This window comes from Macaca mulatta, chromosome 4, assembly GCF_049350105.2.
Source record: "Macaca mulatta isolate MMU2019108-1 chromosome 4, T2T-MMU8v2.0, whole genome shotgun sequence".
Taxonomy (NCBI): domain Eukaryota; kingdom Metazoa; phylum Chordata; class Mammalia; order Primates; family Cercopithecidae; genus Macaca; species Macaca mulatta.
In genome coordinates, this window is record NC_133409.1 from 18,609,172 (window position 1) to 18,630,785 (window position 21,614).

Consider the following 21,614-nt stretch of genomic DNA (forward strand, 5'->3'; position numbering starts at 1 on the left):
AAATGCAAATAGTTCTCAACAAAATACTTGCAAACTAAATTTAACAATACATAAAAAGGTTATTTACAGTGATCAGGTGGAATTCATCCATAAGGATACAAGGATGGTTCAGCACATGCAAATTAGTAAACATAATACATCGCGTTAACAGAATCAAAGACAAACACCATATGATCAATTGAATAGATGCAGAAAAGACATTTAATAAAATTCAACTTTTCTTCACGATAAAAACTCTCAACAAATTAGGTATAGAAGGAACCTATCTCAACACAATAAAAGCTGGATATGACAAACCACAGCTAACATCATACTGAATGGGAAGAAGTTGAACATTTTCCTCTGAAATCTGGAACGAGACATGGATGCCCCCTTTCACCACTTTTATTCAATATAGTACTGGAAGTCCTAGCCAAAGCAAGAGAGAAATAGAGGGCATTCAAATTTGGAAGGAGGAAATCAAATTTTCCCTGGTTGAAGATGACATGATCTTGTATACAGAAAAAAAAACCTAAAGCCTCCACCAAAAAAACTGTTAGAACTAATAAGTGAATTCAGTAAAGTTATGGGATACAAAAGCAACACACAAAATTAGTAGTCTTTATATACACTAATAGTGAACTACCTGAAAAAGAAATAAAAAAGCAATCCCATTTACAATTGCTACCAAAAAAATAAAATGTCTAGTAATAAATTTAACCAAAGAGATGAAAGATCTCTTCAATAAAAACTATAAAACTTTGATAAAATAAATTGAAGATACTACAAATAAATTGGAAGATACTCTTTGTTTATGGATTGGAATAATTAATATCGGTAAAGTGTTCATACTACCCAAAGCAATCACAGATTTAATGCAATCCTTATCAAAATGCTAAGAACATTCTTTACCGAAATAGAAAAAAAAAAAAATCCTAAGATTTGTATGTAAACACAAAAGATCCCAAATAGCCAAAGCAATCTTGAGTGAAAAGAGCAAGGTTAGAGACATCATAGTACCAGATGTCAAAATATACTACAAAGCTATGGTAAACAAAACAGAATGACATTGACATAAGAATAGACATATAAACCAATGGAACAGAATACAGAACACAGAAATAAAGTCACACACTGCCAACTGATTTTTAACAAAGGTACTAAGAACACACATTAGGGAAAATACAGTCTTTAATAACTGGTGGTGAGAAAACTGGATATCCATATGCAGAAGAATAAAACTAAACCCCTACATTTTACCATATAGAAAAATCAACTCAAAATGGATTAAGGACTTACATGTACACCTCAAAACTATAAAACTACTAGAAGAAAATATGAGAAAATGCTTCATGACATTGATCTGGGCAATAATTTTTTGGATAAGAATTCAAAATCACAGACAACAAAAACAAAAATGGACAAATTGGATTTTATCCAACTAAAGTTTCTGCACACCAAAGGAAACAGCAAACAAGTAGAGAAATAACCTAAAGAACGAGAGAAATATTTGTACACTGTGCATCTAACCAAGGGTTAATATCCCAAATACATAAGGAACTCAAAATCTCAATAGCAAAAAAATAAATAATATGATTTTTAAATAATTTAAAGACCTGAATAGATATTTCTCAAAAGAAGACATACAAATGGCCAAGCATATCTTTTTAAATGCTCAACATCACTACTCAGGGAAATGCAAATCAAAACCACAATGAGATACCACCTCAGCCCAATTAGAATGGTTATTATCAAAAAGGCAAAAATAACAAATCTTACATGGATATATAGAGATGGGAACTCTTACACACCATTGGTGGGACTATAAACTAGTATAGCCATTATGGATACAGTATAGAGGTTCCTCAAAATATTAAAGATAGAACTACCATATAATCCAGCAATCCCTTTACTGGACATTTTTCCAAAGGAAATGCAATCAGTATATTGAAGAGCTATCTATAGCCCCAGGTTCTTAGCAGGACTAGTCACAATAGCCAAGATATGGAATCAACCTAAGTGTCCATCAACAGATGAATGGGAAAAAAAAATGTGGTATATATACACAATGGAATACTATACAGCCATAACAAAATTGAAATCCTGTCATTTGTGCAATGTAGATGAACCTAGAGGACATAATGTTAAGTAAAATAGGCCAGGCACAGAAAGACAGATACAGCATGATCTCACTCACTTGTGGAAACTAAAAAAGTTGATCTCATAGAAATACTGTACCAAGTAGAGTAATGGCTACCAGAGGCTGGGGAGAGTGTGTGTGTGTTGAGGGGGATTGGTTAACAGGTACAAAATTATAATTAGATAAGAGAAATAATTTCTGGTGTTCTTTTGCACAGTAGGATAACTAGAGCTAGGAATATTGTATTGCATATTTCAAAAAACTAGAAGAGAAGATTTCGAACGTTCTTACTACAAGGAAATTACAAATGTTTCAGATGATGGATATGCTAAATAGCCTGATTTGATCATTCCAACATATTTATGTATCAAAACATCACACCGTACCCCGTAAATATGTACAATTATATTATGTCAATTAAAAATAAACAAAAAAGATGATCCTTTTGATCTACCTCTATTTTCTTCAAGTTCTTTTTTGGAGCGTGAGAGATAGGGTTGTTCTTTGATTACATTTAAGTAAACAGACTGCCATTGATCTTATGGCTTAGTTTAAGGTAGGGATCTAACTTTATTCTATTTCAAATTGTAACAAATTAGTCCAGCATCATTTTTAACTAATTTATTTTTTTTCTGTTAAATTGAAATGCAGTCTTAGTCTGGATGCAGTGGCTAACACCTATAATCACAGCACTTTGGGAGGGCAAGGTGGGAGGATTGCTTGAGCTTAGAAGGCCATGACCAGCCTGGGCAACATAGTGAAACCCTATCTCTACAAAAATTAAAAAATATATTTTTTAAAGTTAGCTGGGTGTGGTAGTGCACAACTATGGTCCCAGCTACTTGGGAGGCTGAGGTGACAGGATTGCTTGAGCCAAGGAGGTTGAAGCTGCAGTGAGTCATGATCATGCCACTGCACTCCAGTCTGGGTGACAGAGTGAGACTCTGTCTCAAAAAAAAGAAAGCAATCTTATTTTTCTGCTTAGTACTTACATATACTTAAGCCTGTTCCTGTTTCCTCATCTTTTACTCTGTAGAATTTCTACTCCTTTGAATTTTCTATTTTTTGCACATATACCACAATTGGAATTATTTGCACTGTTTAACATATTTTCATAGTTAATAATCTAAATTTCCCTCCCTGCATCATCTGTTTCATAATTGAATTATGTAAGCTATTTGGATTTTTTTCACATAAACATTTTAGTCATTTTGCAGAATTTTTTAAAAATCTGCTGGATTTTTATTAGAATTCCATTAAAATTGTAAATTAACTTAGAAAAATTGACTAGGCATGGTGGCTTATGCCTATAATGCCAGCACTGTGGAAGGCCAAGATAAGAGGATTGCTTGAGCCAAGGAGTTCAAGACCAGCCTGGGCAACATAGCAAGACCTCCTCTCTACAAAACAAAATCAAATTAGCTGGGCATGATGGCATGTGCCTGTAGTCCCAGTTGCTTGTGAGGCTGAGGCTGGAGGAGTGCTTGAGCCCAGGAGTTTGAGGCCACAGGGAGTCATGATCATATCTCTGCACACCAGGCCAGGCAACAGAGGAAGACCCTGTCTCCAAATTTAAAAAATAAATTTAGGAAAATTTATGTATTTGCAATGTTAAATTTTTCTCATCTAAGGTCATGCTATTAATAGAAAGTTCCATTACTTTGTATTTATAGTGCTCAGTAAAATTTTATAGTTTTCCCCATTAAGTTCCTCTACAGCCTTAACAAATATACTTGCTAAGTTTGTTATTTCCCATTTTGGGGTGACCAATCTTCCCACTTTACCCAAAACTGTGAGACTTCCCGGGACACAGGACTCAATACTGAAACTGGGATGGGTGGTCACCCCATATTATAACATGCAACTGGCTGTGGCTGATACATAGGAAAATTAATTACTTATACATATATGATTTTCATTTATTTATTTATTTTTAGTGTTTTGAGATGGAGTCTCGCTCTGTCACCCAGGCTGGAGTGCAGTGGTGCGATCTTGGCTCACTGCAACTTCCGTCTCCCAGGTTCAAGCGATTCTTCTGACTCAACCTCCTAAATAGCTGGGATTATGGGTACGTGCCATCATGCCCAGCTAATTTTTGTATTTTTAGTAAAGATGGATTTTCACCATGTTGGCCAGGCTGGTCTCAAACTCCTGACCTCAAGTGATCCACCCACCTCAACCTCCCAATGTGTTGGGATTACAGGCGTGAGCCACCGTGCCTGGCCTGCATATATTATTTTCTTCTAGGCCACTAAACTCTTTTCATTTTGAATAGAGTGTCAGTTGAATTTATTGAGATTTGGGGGGTTTTATATGAAAATCGTGATAATTCCAATATTTATAGCTGTTTTTTTGTCTTGCCTTACTGTATGGGTCATTATGTCCCAAATAATGATAAATAGTAATAAGAGATATTGCATATTCATTGAACACTGGCTTAATAGACTTACTAATCAAGTAATAGAAATATTCTTCTATAATTGCTTTTTTAAGAGTTTGTGGTGATTGCTCTTTTTGTTTGTTCTTAAATTAAACATGAATGTTTTAACTTTATTTTTTAAAAATTGGAACTTTCTATTTCAGTGATCTTATTGAGGAAATATTGAGGAAAAGGAAGGAAAATACTCCACTGGTGGTTTTAGCCAATCAACTACAGAGCTTTTCCAAACTAGACTATACTCTCACATACATGAGAATCTGCTCAGTCCCACTCCCTCTTCCTTTCTGAAGGTTGGAGGGGTGGTGTGGATTGCCCCTATTTTAGAATCAGTGAGAGTGTAAGCCAGTTTTCTAATAAAATGTGTTATCTCCTAGAGTAATAAAGTTCAACTGAGAAAACAAAAACAATTGACGACCACTGAGTAGAGAATACTATACCCATTTTTTCTCTTTTTATCTATAGATGTGATAAAAGCAATCAAACCTTCCTTGTATTGCTAAAATATGCCAGACTTCTTCTTCTTCTTCTTCTTCTTTTTTTTTTTTTTTTTTTTTGCTCTTACTGCCCAGGCAGGAGTGCAGTGGCATAATCTCAGCCCACTGTAACCTCTGCCTCCCAGGTTCAAGAGATTCTCCTGCCTCGGCCTCCCAAGTACCTGGGATTACAGCCACATGCCACCATGCCCAGCTAATTTTTGTATTTTTAGTAGCAACAGGGTTTCACTATTTTGGCCAGGCTGGTCTCAAACTCCTGACCTCAGGTGATCTACCTGCCTCGATCTCCCAAATTGCAGGGATTATAGGTGTGAGCCACTGCGCCTAGCCCAGACATCTCTGAATACAGTATCAGAGAGCGGTTTCAAAACTTTTGATATCTCTATTCATAAATGCAACCCTCTTGTAGATTTCTATGCCATTTGGGGGCAGAATTTCATTTGGTTATCATCACTAATGTTGAAAGTGAACTAGAAATGTTTACACATTTTTTCCCCTGCTCTGAAACATAATACATTGTGAGAATCAATTATTCCTTGAAGGTTTATAGAAACTCATCCATGAAAGTATCAAGCCATGCTTTTCTGGAGCTGATTTATCAACAACTTCTAGTGGTTCTTTAAAAAAAAAAAAAAATTATTGGACTACTTATGTTTAATTTCTTCTTAAGTCAATGTCATTAATTTATATTTTTCTAGACATTTATTCACTGCATTAAAAGTTTGGAATGCAGAAATATAAACCTAATTTTAATCTCCCTTGTATCTATAGTTATATTTATTTTCACATTTTTATTTTGTTTTATCCTTCCTTTCTTGATTAGATTAGCTAAAGGTTTGTCACTTTTTTGGTGTTATTATTGTTTGCTTTGTTTTGTTTTAAAAAATTGCATTTGGGTCTTTTTTCTATTGCCACCTGTTTTCTGGAGAATCCTAGGACCTTATCTCTTCATTGCTTCTGCCATGTTCTTTTATTTATTTATTTATTTGAGACTCCAAGTCCACATATCTGAAACCTCGTCACCATAACATATTGGTCTCTAATGGTTGTTTATGTATTTTGTCTCTTTGCCTCTTGATACATTAGTCTGGATATCTGAATATTTTCTTATTACCTGTCTTCCAGTTCATGAATTCTGTTTTAGTAAAACCTATCCATTCAGTTCTTACTTGCAATTATTACATTTTTTAGTTATAAAATGTCCTTTTAATATACTGATATTTTCTAGTTCTCTGTTGAAATTATTCATCTTTTAATAAATTAACCACAGATATTTTAATATCCATGCCTGATAACTCCAATATCTGGATTTCCTATGTGTTTGATTTTTATTTGCCTGTTTCAAATTTTTTCTCTTGGTTTTTGTCAAAATCCCAGACTAATTTTTAATGTGATTTGGGACATTATATATTAAAAGATAATTTGAAGTTCTCGATGGTTTTGTCTCTCTCCACAGAGGATCAATTTTTCTCTGGCAATGAATTAAGCCAAAGATATATCATTTTGACCCATTTTATTAAAGTTGATTGAGCTGACTCAAAACTGGGATTTTATTTTATTTTATTTTATTTTATTTTAAGAGCTGGCTAATTAGCCCACACTCCTAAGATAACTTTTTTTGGAATCTCAGCTGAAAGCCCTGGGTATTTACCAGGGCAATGCCTCTTTAGTGGACTCTGTACTCTAGTTTGGGTCATCCCCAGCTCCATAAGACTGACCCAAACTCTGCTCAGCTCCTTACTCTCTCAACCACAACTTTCTGCAAAACTTCTTAGCCTCTCAGCCTTCACCCATCCTTCTAACCTGCAAATACCTTAAGATGAAAAGTGATGGTAAAGATAGGGTTCATCTCTCTGTGCTCTCCTTTCCAGGATCTTGACTCTCAAGTCCTTGCTACTTTGGTAGCTCTTCAGTGCCTTCAAACAGATTTTGTTGTTATTGTGGCTGTTGTTCAGCTTATTTTAGTTTTCTCAATGTGTAGAGTGGGTTTAAAAGTAAATAGTCTAGCATTATCACAAAGTGAAAAAGAAATCTATTCCCTTTTCTAAATAATTAATTTTTGCTTTTGTCTTTATTAACTCCTTTGGTCTACTATTCTTTGGTTTGTTTTATTATAGGTCTTTTTTTTTACTTTTAATGTAAATTCATTTTGAACTTATTAAACAAGTGTCCACGAGTGGTAACCAGCATGATCATAGAACCTGATATGACTCTACCCCAAAACTTATATGTCAAATATTTGATGATTTTCTATCTGGTATGCATTATCTACTTCCTACATTTTAGTAACACTTGAGATTTGGTTCAAGTATCTGCTATTGCCCCTCTGGCTAAATTACTTTGAGGGAAACTGATCCTACCTCCATCTCCAATTTTAGGCTGTGGATTGGTTTAAATCAAATTATACATTTCATTATCTTGGCCACAATAATTGAGTTAGCTATCCAGATATGATCTAATCAAATTCAGGCACAGTAATCTCAAGAGTCTTTCTTGGAATGCCAAGCTAGGAATACTCTTATTCTTTCCTATGTAAGAGTGAGAAGGATCAAACCCTGTTTTCTCCTGGTGTTTATCTCGCAACCATGAGAGAAGCCTGGCAGGGACTAACATGATACATGCATAGAATTGGACAGAGCTGAAAAAGCCATAGAGCAATTGACCTGGAACCCTAATTAAACCATGCTTGAAGCCCACCCACCAGCTGGACTTTCAAGTTACTGAGCCAATAAATTCCCTTTATTATTTAAGCCACTTTAGATTTAATTGACTTTTCTTTCACTCACAGCCAAATGCATTCTAACTAAAACACTTGGGTACCTAACAAACACTTTGTAATGATGGTGACATCAGAGAAAAGAAAAAAGTAAAAACAAATAGAAATAGGTTAATGTTCTTAACTCCATATTCACTAGTCCATTAAATCAAAATATAAACCACTCAATTTTAACATCTGGAATTTTATTTGTTTTGTTCCTCATTGTATCCCCAGTACCTTGTTTAGCGCCTGGCATTTTTCAATAAATATTCACTGGGAAGTGGTGGGGAAAATAATTAATGATAATAATACATATTCAATAAGTACATGTAGAGTGAGTGAATAGTTATGGCCTTGAGTAATTTTTTTCCCTAAAGATATTGTCATTGACTTTCAAGTACTGAGAGGAAAACGTTTTCTCAGTGTGTAAAATATCCTAAGTCTGTGACCATATGGTCTCATTAAAATGAAATGCGTTGTTCCTCAGATTTTCCAGATTGAAAGGGTATGTGTATGAACAATAAATATAAATTCCAAATACATTAAACAATAAATTTCATGACATGTTTTTATAGAATATCAATTAATAAGAATGGCATCAATGTATAAACAGTGTGTAACTAAGCTACAGAACACTTTTAGTTCTGCCATTTGTAAAATAAATGAATGATTCCAAGATTACTTCCACCTCTAAAAATAACATGAGTTTATGATTCGAGAGCTGCTCTTTTATTGCCAAAGTGGTCCAACCTATTGGCACCTCCAATCTGTTCTGACGGTCTCTGTGGCACTTCTAGCAGTGCCGTAATCACACCCAGACTGCAAAACGTAATGGTCTGGGATGTGCATATCCAGGGTCCAGGAGCACTTCAGCAAGGGACCTGAGCTCAGCTGATTAAAGAAAGCATGACTCAGTCCTCCTCACCCAAGGGAGGGCCCACAAAAGATCTCTTCAGTGAGGAAAGGGAATGGGAAGCACAGTGAGCATGTGAGTGCAATCAGATACACCCCAAGTCAGAGCAAAGGGTCAAATTAAGGTGGGTTAAACAGCCTGGAAAGAGCTAGGGAGAGGGAAAAGAAGAGAAGTGATTGTACACTTAGAGGCAAGCATAATCCAGGTTCTTATGTTTTGCTAGTGGAGAAGGGTTTGAGTCTATGCCAGACTGGTAACAGCAAATGCTTGGCCCTCAAAGTCTTTCCCACCCCAACACCTGCCACTGCAGGAGAGACAGCAACCAGTAAGAGGCTGTAGGGACTATGGTCTACAGCACTGGATGGGGGGAACGGCAAGGGTCCTGGGTGGCAGCACAGGTGGCAGCCAAGTGGCAACTTGTATGCCAGATGGGAAAGTGTCACATGCTGCCCCCTGGCACACATGCAGCCTCATTTTAGGGGACTAAGGAAGCCCTGTATTTCTCAAATGGACATATGGTGTCAAAGAGGAAGGTACAAAATTCTATTATGTGGAAACCAATTCATAAAAACAAAATATTTCTTTCTTACTTTGGGGATAATATAAATAAATGGAATTCTCAATTATGATTTTCTAATAAAGAAGACAAAAACTTCCATTGAAATCTGAAGAAAGAAGAAACTACCTAAATAAACCCCAGCAGTGAAGAAGCCCATTTTTCAAGACAGATACACCCAGCTTCTCTTTACGATCTACCTCCTGTTCTCAGCACTAATTTTCTCCCGTCTTTATTCTGTCTGCTCATCTCAGTTCTAAGCTTCCTCTACAAGTCACTGACTAGTGTGGAGCAGCTTTTCTAATCTACCCACATTCTTGTAGACATGGTAATGGATCCCTTCAAATAGAAAATTGCCACTTTAAAGAGACAGGACACTTTGAAACCAAGAAAAGTTGAAAAGATGTCATTGTAAATTAACACAACAGACAAACAGAATCTGGAAAGAGTTATTTCCAAATGTATTTGGGCATGAAGAAGGAAGTGGGTCAGAAAATTATGACCCCTGCATATTTAGTCTAATACACATCCTCATTCCAGGCAACTAACTGTGAGCTATTGAAAATGAAAGTTTAAAGAGAATATAATAAAAAGACATTCTCATAACTTCTCCTCTGAAGATCCACAAATAGATTGGAAATAATGTCCAGGAGGCCTTCCCAACTGCTTGTGGGGGTAGCAGTAATTAACAGAAGCCAAACACAATGTAATCTTCTACTTAAACACTGTCACCATTTCTTATTTTTTCCTTAAAATTGTGATTCTTTCTTGCTAGCTTCCTTGGCTCAAAAAATATATTTAAATTGCCCTACTTTTGCTCCCTGCATATCAAAGAGAGAGAGAAAAAAAATGCAGCCTAGTTAGCCAGAAAGGAAAACAACATTTCTATAAGCATATAATCTTACTTTAAAACTGGCAAAGCAAGTAGAAGGGACTAAAAATGTTATAGCCTTGGTTCCATATTCATTACCTCCATGTAAGAGCATACAATATGCAGCAGTTGCTGTAATAGGCTCTTTATTTCTTACTGAATGCAAATAAGTTCAAGCTTAAATTCTAAAAAGGATGACTTTACTTAGATATTAGAAACAATTCTCTTCTTTAGGGCACTATGGAATGCTGAAAGAGGAAACCAGGAAGGTTATACAATTTTCTTTTTCATGAGATTATAAGGAAGACAGTAAGAATTTTTAAGGATAATCCTTCAATAATATATTTCCTAGAGGAAAAAAGATACAAATGCTCATATAGCCCAAAAACTTACTAATGGCAGAACAATGTACTTTTTTTCATGAAGGGAGGGGACCACTGTTTGTCACGCAAGATCTATGCCTAGTGATGGTTTATAAATGTGCTAGAATAAATTTCTAATTCTATGTGTACATTTGAGTGCCAAGATGATTCTGAAAATTGTTCTAATAGTAACTATTCCACTAGTAAAATTAGATCCAGAAAGCAATTGGGTTTCCAGGCCACAGGTAAGCAAATGTATGAAGTACAAATTCTTTAGGGCCCTCTTTAAAGCACATTTTTTGTTTTACTATGATACCAAAAAAAAAAAAAAGTGTAATTTTGGAATGTGTGTGCACGTGAATGTTCCAAAACCAGTGCTGAAATTAATAAGGGATTCTTATTTAGGTACTGTTCCAACAAGACCCCCCTATTAATCTGCTAGAGCTGCCACAACAATGTATCACAAATTGGGTGCCTTAAACAACAGAAATTTATTGTCTCACAGTTCTGGACCTAGAAGTCCAAGATCAAAGTGTCAGCAGAGTTCACTCTTTCTGAGGCCAAGGGAAAGAAGCTGTTTCAGGCCACTTGCCTGGCCTCTGGTGGTGTGCTGGCAATCTTTGGCATTCATTTGCTTGAAGAAGCATCACCTTATCTATGCCTTCATCTTTACATGGCAGACTTTCCAGATGCATACCTGTATCTAAGTTTTACCTTTCTATAAGGACACCAATCCTGTTGCATTAGGACCCACCTGAAGACCTCATTTTGGTTTGATTACCTCTGTGAAAACTGTATCTCCAAACAAAGTCATATTCTAAAGTCCTGGGGCTTAGGATGCCAATATATCCTTCTTTATTAGGGGGTAACACCCTTCAACCCATAGCATACTCCCCTGAAAGAATAATTACATAGGGTAAAAAAATTACACCTGGTTAAAAACACATTTAACCAGACTAGACGTCTATATTACTTTATTCCTTATGCAAAGACTAGTTTTCTATAAAATCAGACATTTTAATTCGGTCCTCTGAGCTAGCTCATTGCCTAGTGTTTTGGAAGCAACCAACTGTTGGTTAACTTTTTAAAATTCAATTTTCATAAAGTTGAACAGATTATATCATGTAGACGCAGCAAAAACAAATGCCATACCACTGGAATGACTCAGAACTATAATCGCAAGTCACAAGGGCACAACATTTTGTTCTTATGATGAGTATCAAGTGGGTGTTATCAAAAAAAAAAAAAAACTTAAAAATGTATGGTTTCCTTGTCTGATGTGTGTAGATTGCCTCAGGTGCTTTCAGAAAAAATAGAAATTTTTTCCAAATTTTATATCGGTCAACTTATTTTGATAATAATGAGAATATAAAATATTATAACTGAAAAGCACCTTAAAAATTGTCTAGTCCAACTCTCTAACATTATAGGCTTGAAAACTCTATTCCTGAGAGAGTAAGTGACTTGTCCAAGGTAATTTAGCAAACTGCAGTAGAGCCAGAGAAATAATCTGAGACCTGGCATCCCTTCTAGATTAATGATGTTCTGCTACAGGATAACCGTCATATCACCCTTGTCTGGAAATCACCTATGATAGCCAGAATTAGACCCCCAACGGCCACACAGAGCCTAGAAGTAAGTTTAGAATCTGTTGCAGAGGTCATGCACTATTGTTTTCTCAGGGCAGTACTGTTACCACCCTCAAGGGCTCAAACAAAGGTTGTGATGTCTTAGAGCTTTACTTAAAATGTAGTATATAATTTTACTAGTGTAGTTGTCTGCTTTCTCCTTTAAATCTTCAGTTCTTCCTAGATGTTGGTTATAACAACCACATTTTCAAATCTAAAAATCAGGATACATGTTCTGATAGGAAATGTGTTTATCCCAATGTGTTTCCACATAATATCACTCATGGCTGGGCACGGTGACTCATGCCTGTAATCCCAGCACTTTGAGAGGCTGAGGTGGGCAGATTATGAGGTTAGGAGTTCAAGACCAGCCTGGCCAACACAGTGAAACCCCGTCTCTACTAAAAATACAAAAATTAGCCGAGCATGGTGGCGTGCACCCGTAATCCCAGCTACTTGGAAGGCTGAGGCAGGAAAATTGCTAGAACTCAGGAGGCAGAGATCGCAGGAGCTGAGGTTGCATCACTGCACTCCAGCCTGGGTGGCAGAGTGAGACTTTGTCTCAAAAAAAAAAAAAAAATCATTTATTTAGTATTTGTTTCAAAATGACCCTTTTCTGAATGCATTAAGTCTGCTTGGATACACATATCCCTGTATATATCTATATCTATGAGTATTTCATTCACATGTGTGGTGGTGTGTTGGCAATGGAAACATACGATGGAATATTTAAAATAAGGATCGCCTTAGATTGGAGGATGGGTGGGGGAAAGACAAACTAGGACACCTTGGGTTGTGACAAACAAAAGATTAGAAAAGTTTGAATGGGTGGGGAAGTGAGAATGATTGTAATAAAGTTTCTTGAGAAGGGAGGGCTGTCAAACTTTCCAGGTGAATAATATGGAGCCACTTTTGTATAAGGATAGATAACATTCTCATCAGGGTCCAGAGTAGGGTGCAGCAAAGGAGGCACACAGGAGGAAGCAGCTAATAAAATACTCTAAAGCTGATTCTCATGCTGGCTGCCGTCATAAACGGTAGGTCCCAGGTGCCTCCCTCTACCACCCGACACCCGGCCTGCCTCTCTTAACCCTCAGCAGTTCTTAAGAGAATCACTATGTTACAGTATTGCATAATAACTAATGTGCATAATTATTATTCTGAATCATGGAAGCACTAAATCACTTCAATAATTCTACTTAATAAGTCAGGGAAATGCACTTTAAAGTTTTAAGTAATTTAAATGTTAAGTTTGGACTCATAGAGCATTGAGCTTACATTCTCTGAAATAATCCAGTTCAACTGGAATGCTTCATACCTGACAATGCTTCATGACGTTCTGAAAATGACTGCACACTACTGTTGGCACATTACATGTGAATATACCTTTCCCGTTGTTTGAAAACTGCCTCTGATAGCCAGAGTCAGGCTCCGACAGCCACCACTGCACTCCTCGTGCCCGCCACCTTCCTCCCTCTCTGATGGGTCAGAGCAGTCACTCAACACCAACCCAACCTAGGCCCACCAAAATCGACCTTCAGAGAATTTGAAATTTAGATACAGAGGTCACCAGAATGTCAGCACATTTATCATCAAGTTGAGGAGACTAAAGACCGCCAATTCCTGCAGTTTGTGAGGTTGGCGCTTCCTTTCTAGCGTTGGCTGTTCACCTCTTAGTCCACAGGAGAGAGCAGCATCTTTCCCATAAATCTCTCTTTTGGTTTAGGTTTACCAGTATTCTGTTCCTTGTAACTCCCAATGCGGAAACAGACACAGACTCCTACCCCATGGCAGGAATTGTGCTACCTGCTGGGGTAATGAAGATAGATATATTAATAATAGTTTCCACCTCAAAATCTCACGGAGCATCAATAGTAAATGTGGTCTTACTCTCACTTGTTTGATTAATCCATAATTAATATATTTGAGCACATGTCTTTTCTCCTATGAGGAACTCTGTTCATGCAGTTTGACACTGGAAATTCTGGCAAGACAGAGCGTTTATCAAGCTTTGTGGTTATGTGTATTAAGTCTAGGCCTTTTAACTGCTACTGGTAACTTGTTTTTAACTATAGGATATAATCTCCTGATAAAATGTTGTATTTAAAGTATCATTTGATCTCAGTAAAATTTAAATACCAATTAGAGACATTTTAGAAAAAAAAAAAAAATCTTCTGTTTGTTTTTGAGACAGGGTCTCACTCAGTCCCCCAGGCTGGAGTGCAGTGGTGTGATCATGGCTCACTGCAACCTCAACCTCCTGGGCTCAAGTGATCCTCACACCTCAGCCTCCCGAGTAACTGGTACTGAAGGTGCTCACCACCATGCTTAGCTAATTTTTTAAAAAAATGTTGTAGAGACAGTGTCTTGCCATGTTGCCCAGGCCAGTCTCAAACTCGTGGCCTCAAACAGTTCTTCACCTCAGCCTCCCAAAGTGCTGAGATTACAGGCGTGAGCCCCTGAGTCTGGCCAAAAAAAAAAAAAAAAAAAAGTGTGTGTGTGTGTGTATATATATACACACACATATATATATATATGAGAAAAAAGTAACAAATTTCTCAGATAGCTAACAAGAAAGGAAGGAAATGCTTTAAAACTTAAGATTTAAGTGAATTTTTTTTTTTTTTTTTTTTTTTTCACTTTGAAAATACATCTTGCTTCAAACGCACAGAATCTTAGCAGCTGGAAGCCTGTTATGTGTTTAATTAAACGGCCCACACATGTGTTTGTAATGCACAGCACTGCGGTCTGTGAACGGAATCCTGGAATCCCCGGGGTGTATGGTCAGCCTTTTGCCTCACTGAACTCTCCTCTGGAGGCCATGGGAAACGGGGTACTTGTTTGAGTTTTCTCCTCGGGTCCACATTTCCTCTATCGACTACTGCTGTGTAAACAGACTCATGTTCAAAAGGTGCTGGGCTCCATTGACCTAATCCACTCTGAAGTGCCAGATCTGTCCACACGTCCTCGGGATTAGGCCAGCATGGCCAGCTCACCCTGACTTTGCCTAAGGGATGGTGCAGTGGGCTTGGACCGCCCCCAAGCCAGGTTCATCTGATTCGTTTCCCTTTTGCGCTCTTCTTCCCCTGGGAGAGGAGATCCTCAGCACGGACTGGGGCCCACGGAGCATGGAAGCTGAAACACCGATTCTTCCTCAATGAGCTGAAGTTCTCCAGATGGCAGCAAGCGCTCGTCATGCAAATTCTTGGCAGCAGGGAGCCTGTCAAGTGGCTACTGCTGCTTATTGTTACCAACACTCCCCCACCCCCTCCATACAAATGCAGAAGAAACACCATCTGTCGCCTGTGGGGCTGAGCGGTTCTTTCCAAGTCCCTTCTAGTCAGTGCCGCTCAGCAGCCCTGCGCTGTGCGCGCAGCCCAAACAGGAGTTGCCTCTCCTTGAGCCAGGGAGGACCCGTCCGCTGCTGCTGGCAGTCCTCTTCTTCCACGCCCCCTGGGCCTGGCCCCCAACCCAGGGCCGAGCCAGGGCGTTTTGCTAGCAGATTTCTCATAAGATAGTTATGTAACAAGAATAGGAAACGATTGTGTTTCCCCCTTTAGATTCTGGGAAAGGAACAAGATGAACTGAGTTAGCAACGTCTCTCCATCATTAGTAAGAAACGTGAATAGAAGATAACTGGTTAAAGAGCACACTCCGGATGAGAAAAGCACAGTCTTGAAGTTAAATGGTTACCCATAGCGTCAGCGTGATTTCGGGTTTGTGTTCTCTTCTCTCCCACCGATGTTGTGTCTCTTGATTAATGATGAACTCTCATAAGACCTAAAAACGTTCTGTGCAAGCGAAAGCTGTCGCCAAAAGACTCTACGCTCTGGAGAAGGCTCAATATCTTGTCCATCTTTGAATTCTGAGACCATCGTGCAGTCATTCAATAACTTTTTTCTTGTTGTTGCTGTTGGATTTTGGGGGGTAGTTATGTATACAAATACAAATGCAAGCAATAACAATATGCCATGTAGTATCTGCATTTTTAATGTTTTCTTTTTTAACCCCAGAGGTACAGGACAAAGTTGTTCATATGCCCCACCTCAGGTCATACTATCTTCCTTTATCTGTGCAAATCTCCCATTTTATTTTTAAAAACATTTAGTAGTAATCCCCCATAGACATAGACATCCCTAAAATGTAATCTCTGCCTTTTAAATCTACCTTTCATACATTTCCTTAGATGGATATTCCTGAAAAATATTCTACGTTTGTCTTTTACATGTGTTTATTTTTCATGTACATAGATTGAACTGTGATTTGTACCATTCCTGACTTTTTCACCATTATTATCCTCTGAGGTCTACTCCGTTGCCATTCTTCCTCACACAGATGTCACTTTCCCATGAAGAGTCTCGTTCTATTCCATTTTCCACTCCATGACTTGCATTAATGGGTAAATTTGAGAAGAATGGCTGGGCATGCTCTTCTCTGTTTTCCCCTTCTTCGTGGGTCCTGGTGACTTTCAGAGAGTCCACTTTTTCTCCTGCTTAGATGTGGGGCCCCAGGTGGGCACCTGGCCCAAGGTGGAGATTCTGTCTACTCTGGTTTTCAGGGTTGGGGTCCCTTTTCACCCACACTAAACACCTTCCAATGCTATGTTATCAGTAATAAAAGCAATATTTAGATCTCCATTCATTTTTGCTTTTATTTCTTAATTTGTTCAGAATCCAGATAAGGAAGATAATTATCCTTTATTGGTAGCCTTCTGGGAGACCCCAGGAGTCTTTAGTCAACTAGGTTTCATGGTGTGCATTTACACGTGATATTTACATATTCCACTGGTGATAAACACATACAATTGCCTCCTCCCCTTTGCTAACAGGACTAGCACTGTGGTAACCAAGACTGCCTGTGGACGTGGGGGGAGATTCTCTGGAGTGTACACTAGGAGGAGGATTGTTGAATCATAGTTACATGAATATTTAATTTTACTAAATACTGCCATATTACTGCCCAGAGTGACTGCATCATCCTTACCTCCAACAACAGTTGATATTATGAGCAGTGGATATTCTGAAGCTACCTTACTTTTGCCAGCCCGATAATGGTAGCTCATGAATGTTCAAATTAGTAAACATTGGTCAGTGTGGTGGCTTACACCGGTTATCCCAGCACTTTGGGAGGCTGAGGCAGGCTGATCACTTGAGGTAAAGAGTTTGAGACTAGCCTGGCCAACACGGTGAAACCCTGTCTCTACTAAAAATACAAAAATTAGCCGGGCATGGTGGCATGCACCTGTAATCTCAGCTACTCAGGAGTTTGAGGTGGAAGAATTGCTTGAACCCGGGAAGTGGAGGTTACAGTGAACTGAGATTGCACCACTGTACTCCAGCCTGGGCAACAGAGCAAGACCCTGTCTTAAAAAAAAAAAACATAAATAAATTAGGAAGCACCTGCTCATATGCTTATTAACTATTTGATTCCCACTCCCATGCTTTTGTGAATTACTATTCATACATTTTGTTCATATTTTATTTGGTTTACAGACTTTCTTGCTTATTTTTCAAAAACCAGTAAACACCCTGTATGTGTATTTATGTGTATGTAATACAATTTCTTGTTAGTTTTCGCATTATAAATATCTTCCTTCAATCTATATCTGCCTATTAACTTTGGTTATGTAGTCCTTTGTTAAAAAGAATGTTTATATTTGGATATTGCCAAATACATTCATTTTTCCTCTTCTCATTTGTGCTTTGGGTTACTGTTGGAGTTTCCTCCACATGAGATCACAAAGATAAATTTCTCTGTTCTCTTCCATAACAGCTTTAGATTTTCACCTTTCAACTTTAGGCCTTTAATCTAATTTAAATGGATTTCTTTTTCTTTTTTCTTCTTTTCTTTTTATATATGCCATGATATATGAATTCCCAATTTACTTTTCTTCATATGGTGACCTAATTATTCTATTCCTTAATAAGGAATCCACTCTTTCCTTGCTAACTTATTTTCTTTTCTTACTTTTTTCTTTTTTCAAGATGGTGTCTTACTTACTCACTCAGGCTGGAATGCAGTGGCACGACCATAGCTCACTGCAGCCTTGCTCTCCTAGGCTCAAGCCATCCTCCCATTTCAGCCTCCTGAGTAACTGGGACTAGAGAAATGTGCCACCACACCTGGCTACTTTTTTAATTTTAATTTTTTGTAGAAATGGTGTCTTGCTATGTTGTCCAGGCTGATCCCAAAGTCTTGGCCTCAAGCAATCCTCTTGCCTTAGCCTCCAAAGTGCTGAGTTTACAGGCGTGAGCCACTACTCCTAGTCCCTTGCTATTTGTGATTATCATCTCAATCTTATGTATTATTTTCTCTACTCTCTGGACTCTATTCTATTCTATTATCTACCCATATGTTCTTGTGCCGGTACCACATTTTTAAACAACAGTTGTATAATATATCTTAATTTCTGTTTGGGTAAGTCTCTCTTGGCTCTTTTTAAAAATTATTTTAACTATTCATGTACCTTTATCTTTCTACATAAATTTTAGAATCAATTTTTTAAGTTACTCAAAAGTCCTGCTGGGATTTTGACTGGATTTGTTAGAATTAATAAAGTAATGGAAATTTAAAATATGTACACAGAATACTAAATATATCTTTCTATGTATTCAAGTTTCTTTGTCTTTTTATTATGTTAATAGTTTATTAAGGCTCTTGAATTTAAGGTTATATCGCTATCACTTTTTAAAATTTATTTTTCTTATTTAATTGGCTAGAAGCTCTTACAATGTCATCAGGGTTGAAAATGAACATCCTTGTCTATCCATGAATAGACTGGATCTAGAACTCCTCCATTAAAGATGATCTTACTATAGATTTTTTTCATATAGCTTTATTATATCCAGTATTTCTTGTGAAATGAAATGCTGTAAATGGGTAAAATGGAATGATTATGCTGCTGTTGTGTTTTCTACATCAGCTCGCACAAAAAATAAGTACAAGTCCAATACAACTCAATTTCATTTTCAATGGTATTGAGGACATACAAAGTTTATGCTGGAAAACATACTCCAGTGATTCTTAAATGTTAGCCTACATCAAAATCACCTGAGGGCTTATTAAAACACAGATTTGGGGGCTATATCTCAAAATGTCTGATTCAGTGAGTTTGCAGCCAGGCTCCAAAGTCTGCATTTCTCACAAGTTTCCAAGTGATGCTGATGCTGCTGGCCCAGGGAGCCACTTTGGGAATCTTGACAGAGTCACTTTCATTCAATATTGATCTTCTCATAGGCAATTTAATATTTTATTTCAGACCCAAGTTGCATTTTGTGTCTTTGGCCAATAAACCATTACAATGTATTAGGTTGAAATATATATAGTATGCTAGTTGCAGTGGCTCACGCCTGTAATTGCAGCATTTTGGGAGGCTGAGGCAGGAGAATCACTTGAACCCTGCAGGTGGAGTTTGCAGTGAGCTGACAGAGTCTGTCTCCAAAAAAAAAAAAAAAAAAAAAAAAAAAAAAAAAAAGAACATTTCTTATGTTTTTGTCAAAACCCTAAGAATGAATTTCTTGTTCCTTAGACAGATTTTCATATGTAGAAAATCAGTTTGTGAGTCTCAAATGAAACCATTTTTCAAAGACTAGTTTAGGCATTTACCTATGACTATCATACATCATAAATTGCAGGGATCACTTTAATAAATTCTAGTCAATCAGATTAAAACAAGTCTTTGTCATACCCAATTCTGTTGCTAGGTATGGCCAACGATTCGACATCTTCACATTTAAGTTGATAGTGCATGAGAAATTAGGCTCTTAACGAAGAAATTTACTAAATGTAAAAAACAAGATCTGTCCTGTTGAATTCTTTTATAAAGTCTTATTTCTTTTAAAAAGTATCTTGGCAATCAAGTGACCATTTTTGCCCTTGTCTTCATGTTAAAGATAAAATTAGGAAAGAATATTTTGTCATTTGTAATTGCTGCTTCTTTATTTTCTGTTTGTTATTTAGAAAATTTTATCCCATTATAGATTTTTCTTTTTTTCTGAATAATGCCAACTTGATATAAACTGGTTAGTTTTTTACTTATATTTTTATAGTTGAACTTTGCACAGTTTGGTAGTGATAGTTGGCTGCTTCTGTTAGCACCTTACGCTGTGTTTCCAGTATCTTGTTTTGGGAGTGATTGGGGGAATGAGGAGCTTACTTTAATTTACATATACTATAAAGAACATGAACTTTTGAAACAGGTAAATGTGAACTTTAATTCCAATTATGCCACTTACAGCTCTGTGACTTTAGGTAATTTACTTAATCTCTTGAAACCTCAGATTCTTCTATTTTAAAATAGGTCTATAAGAACCGGCCCTTATAGAAGAGAACTCATCATGGTACCTGAAATTTATTTGAAATATAAAAGTTTTGAAAGAGAAAAGTGTAAATAAATTACATTAAAACATTATACTGAAAGAAATACTTAAAATCCCAAACAAACCTACAGGGTAGATGAAGCTAACTGGAATTTGTAGAAATTAATTTATTCTACAAATATATATTTTGTGTATCTGCCAAGTGTATGATCTGGCTTGCCTATGCAGATTCAGATGAGAGTTCATAGCTACCTATGGGAGCAATTTATAGGATGTGTCCCTAAGGCAACATAACTGCCAGACACTCTACCAGGCATTTTGCACAGAATCCATAAAACATGACTTTGGGGTAGATTCCTTGGCCTCCTTCCCCAAGGCCTGTGTTCTATTACAACATCATGCTGTGAAAAAGAAGGCTGACATTTACTCGTGGCAGAAGGGAGCTTTATGGTATTTCATCAAATCTGGAATATCATATCTTGTAAAACACATCATTATTTTACATACCACTAAGAAAGATTAAGACGCTGCCAATTAAATTGTGATATCATTTTTTATCACTTAGAATTTTAATGTTATATGTATTAAAGGAGCCCATTTAGGTTTATTTGGAATTATATATGGCTTATGCATATATAAAAAGGAAAACAAGCAAAATAAATAGGGTAAGGCATTTGCAAAGCTTTCTCATATTTCAAGTTCAACTCTACTAAAACATGTCATATAGAATAATTGTTAATATCTGTGTTTTTCTATATAACATCATCATCAATTATGCCATCAAGATCATTGGTACTGCAGCATTTCTCACTCTATTATTGTGTCTATTATTTTTTTCCTGAGCCACTGACACTCTTTCTGCAAGTTTGTATGCACCTATGCAAACAATAACATCCACAATATGACTGCCACCTAGCCAACAGCAATTGTAAAACACCCAAAGTCAAAGGCATAAAAATATGAAAAAAATGTATATCCAGAATCATGAAATGCTGTGCCTGTTGCATGAGCTATACCACATTAGATAGAACTGTTTTACTACTTCATAGAAGTTGAAATGAATTTGAGAGTTAAGATACTTTTCTGTGGTTTTTGCACTTTGTCCCATGTTTTTCAGTTTTTTTAATCCTTAGTTTTTCTTCTAAGATTATTGTT